The following is a 4071-nucleotide window of genomic DNA, read 5'->3' as shown; positions in this document are numbered from 1 at the left end:
CAATCCAGTATAGAAGCCCAAATTAGTTCTAGTATTTTCCTTTTTAAAAATCCGCTTGCTTATCTAGGAATCACAAACACATTACTGATGGGAACAGTAGTGATATCTTTCAGCATGAGGTAAGCATTAGCCTCCTTTTCTGCCTGTTCCTGCAGTGGGTGTATCCCGTGATTTTGACATTCCTGTCACACCAGATCATCTCCCCAGGCTGCAGCAAACAGCGATCATTTCTGTTTCATAAGAGGTATATACATGTGTATGTGTATATATGCAGATATGTTTATATGCATGTATATTTATAGTTTTTTATATATATATAGTTATATATGTGTTACTTTGTTACGTATTTCTGTGAACAGGCTCTTCCACACCCACTGCTGTTATGAAAATGCACAGAATTGCAATGGAGCTGTACTAGATGTGCTTGAACTGCACAGCCCCTCTATTCTCTTCATGTAGTAAGTCTTCTCTACTGTGAAATAGTTCAAGGGACAGCAGGCTCCATTTGAGTAAACAAAACTGATGTATGAGTGTGTGCACATACACTAATTAAAAGCAATTTTATTTTAAGATAGCCTATACATAAAACCGGGGCAAGTGTTCAGATGTTACCGGGCAAGCCTTTGGTTTGCAAATATATCAATTCCATAATTTTTACTGGATGTGTGGGTTCCCACAGTTCTCACCAGTTTTTATAGGACTGAATTTATGAGAGCTCTAAAGAAGTCCCACTCACTGGTGTTTTGGACTGAGTTGGAAAAGACCCACAAAGATCATGCAGTCTAACCTCTGGCTCCACACAGACCACCCAAAATCCAACCCCTATGGCTGACAGCGCTGTCCAAACGCTCCTTGAACTCCAGCACTCAGGGCTGTGCCTGCAGCCCTGTGCTGCAGCACCTATCCCCAAACCCAGCTGCACTCCCCTGGCACAGCCTCATGCCGTTCCCTCGGGCCCTGTCGCTGTCACACAGAGCAGAGCTCAGCGCTGCCCCTCCGCTCCCTGAGGAGCTGCAGCCGCTATCAGGCCTCCCCTCAGCTCCTCTGCTCTGTGCTGAGTACAGCCAGGGACCTCAGCTGCTCCTCAACCTTAGTGCCCTCTGAACCATTCTCCATCTTTGCAGCTCTCCTTTGGACACTCTTTAACAGTCTTATCTTTATACACAAGAACAGATTTTGTAAGGTTTTTTGTTTCTGTTTTTTTCTGTTCTTACATCCAATAATATAATCTAAGAATGTTTGCCTGAACTGTGTCATGTTAACTTTTTAGCAAAGGAATGCTATGTTCTTGTAGCTTGATGGAGATTTAGCAAGCTCTACTTTCCACTGTCCACTCCTTTATCCATCACTCTATAACTCAGTCAAACCAACTAAAACACATTGTGCAGGAAATACACAAATTGTCACTCTATTACAGGAAAATGACTATTTATCCCCACCCAGTTTACTTAAATGTTTGGAAGAATGGGGAACCAATTAACTTCTCATTCAGCATTTTTTACTTGCATTTTTTACTCATTCAGTATTTTTTAACTTGCTATGTTTAAAAATTGCTGAATAAAAGGGTTATTAAATTAAAAGCTGCTGATAGTTTAATGAAAATGATCCCCAAAGCTGTTAACCTTAGCTTTCTCTAGTAATCAGCTGAAAGGAGGCTGGTGAAAACAGGTATTTCCTCTTACGTATATATCTTGCTTGTATTGTTTTCTTATGATTGGATTCAAAATATGTTAAAGAAATGAAACAGCAATATCATAAAATCAGTATGTAATTAAAGTCACATAATAGGCAAGGTGGACTGGTACATTTCTACTACGCTTCTACCTGTCTTCTTAACTGAGGATCTTTTAGCACATTGTGTGTAGTGTAATAGCCACTGAATTTAGCAACTGCTCTCTTGGAAGACACAGATTGCAGGTTCAGCTCTGCTCAGGCTGGAAAAGCTGGTTATGCAAGAGAAAAATTCATGACAGCCTGAGGAATGCAGTGAAAAGAATTCTTCAGAAACAATGGAAGAAGCTATTCTACAAGTTGCTCAAGAGCTGCTTTTCTTTAACAGAGTCCTGGGGCGATTCTAGTGCAGAGAGTGTCCTGTGAAAAGTGAGAAGGGATGGTTAGAAGTCCTTGTAATGTTGGGGACTTTTGGCCAGAGCAATCAAAAGAGCAGTCAAGAGAGTTGTAGCAGTACATAACAGAGCTTGTTCAGTGAGGGAAACCAAAGCACAGCTGCTGAAATGGAAGCATGCTCAAGACTGTACACTTGCAAGAAGACTCACATAGTGAAATGACCCTGCTTCTGTGGCAAATGGTAGTTTTGACAGATAAACCAACTACAGAAAGCTGTCTTTAGCACAGCTTTCTTAGCTTTGGTCATCCACCACTGTCCACCCCTGAACTAACCTGAAGGTGTGCAGCAAGGCTGGTTGAGTCCAGCTGCTATAAGACTGTGGTAAAAATGGGAATGGGATAAATCCCGTGTTGCTGTTGCAGTGTGCTATTATGCAGACATGTGGAAGCTTGCAAGTAATCATTTCCTTTATTGGCATTTTAATCACCATTTTGAGTTTGTAATTACATTCTGAGTGGAGAGCCTCAGAACGCCAAAGGCAGTTTATTGTCATGCAAAACTTGGAAGAAAAAAGGCTCTCTGAAAGTGGGTGGTCAGACCAAGACTTTGACTTATTCCATTGGACTCTGGAGGAGTGTTTTGTCTCCCTGCAGAACTAAGCCAGTCTAGGAATCTGCACCAGAGCATCGAACCTGTATAAGCTGTGAACATTTTTGTCCTCTTACTCTGCAAATGTTTTGAGGCAATGGGAGTGCTGGAAGAGGGGTGCATACTTGTCCAACACAAAACAAAGCCGAAAGAATGCTTGCTTTTTCCACTTAAATATGACCTGTGTGTTTGGGCGTAAACTTGTGATGCTGTCAGAGCCTCTTCTAACAAACTCTGTGTCCCACATGTCCCCAGGTATAACCAAGAGCTCTCAGGGAACTCTGAATGAGAGCATGTGTACCGGGGATAGGGGAAGCTGTGTGAGGAATGGTGATGGCTTAAGGAATCAGCTATTTTTGACTTGGAAATTTGATTCTGAGATTTCACATCTGCAATTTGACATTTGTAATTTGACGTTTGTAGGCCTCTGTTGCTGGATGCTTCCAAAATCTAAACAGCCTGGGGCTACAGGTTTGGCTCACCATGGAGGCTACTGACAGGTGACTTCAAGTATGCTCAAGAGGCTCACTTCTGTGGTAGGAATTTCTTAGAATTAGATGATGAAAACACAGAGAAGACAAGCAGATAAGCAAAGACTCCTGGAGACAATAAAATCCCTGATAAGTATGCAAGAAATAATGTGGAAACTGAATGAGAGATGGACACGTCTATTAATACTACACAGAATTACTGTGGTGAGACTCCTAACAGTTTAATTCTGTTTCCAGGTTTACAGACAGGCTCAGACTCAGGATTCCAGTGATTATACATTTCAAAAAAATCCACTCTATACAGTAGATTTTCTAATTAATCATTCATGCTAAATGCCATATGCCTTATGGACAACTTTTCCTCCCATTTGTGGTCATACGAGTTCCTTGGGTCTCCAAATGATCACAGGGACAGAATCGATTTTAAATAAGGTTTGCTGGTGCAAGCAGACATTTTTTAAAAGAGAAAGAAAACGCTCTTTTTAAAAATTTCATATTCTAATTTTTACTTTTTGTTCTGTGTGTGTGTGACTCTCAGGTCCAGAGCCTCAGTTATTCAACTAGTCTTCTGTGAATCACAGCGTGGGAATGTGTGTTCTAGGCCACACAAGTATGAGTCATTTCTATATTTATATTTCAGAAATATAAGTAGTAAATTCTAGAAAATGTTAAGTGGGCTTGGAAAAAGAGAACCTTCTGTGTATATATATATATATATATATATGTACATGTCATACAAATGTGGTGTATGTATGATGTATTTCATGTACTTTACCTTAAAAAATGTCAGGTATTCTGCAGAAGAGTTGCTTTTTAGATACTGACACACTGATTCCTAAATCTAGAGATATACTTTAAAATTTC

Source organism: Lagopus leucura, unplaced genomic scaffold, assembly GCF_019238085.1.
Source record: "Lagopus leucura isolate 7727_CA_CO unplaced genomic scaffold, USGS_WTPT01 Super-Scaffold_100002, whole genome shotgun sequence".
NCBI classification, from domain to species: Eukaryota; Metazoa; Chordata; class Aves; order Galliformes; family Phasianidae; genus Lagopus; species Lagopus leucura.
This window is presented reverse-complemented; position numbering follows the sequence as displayed.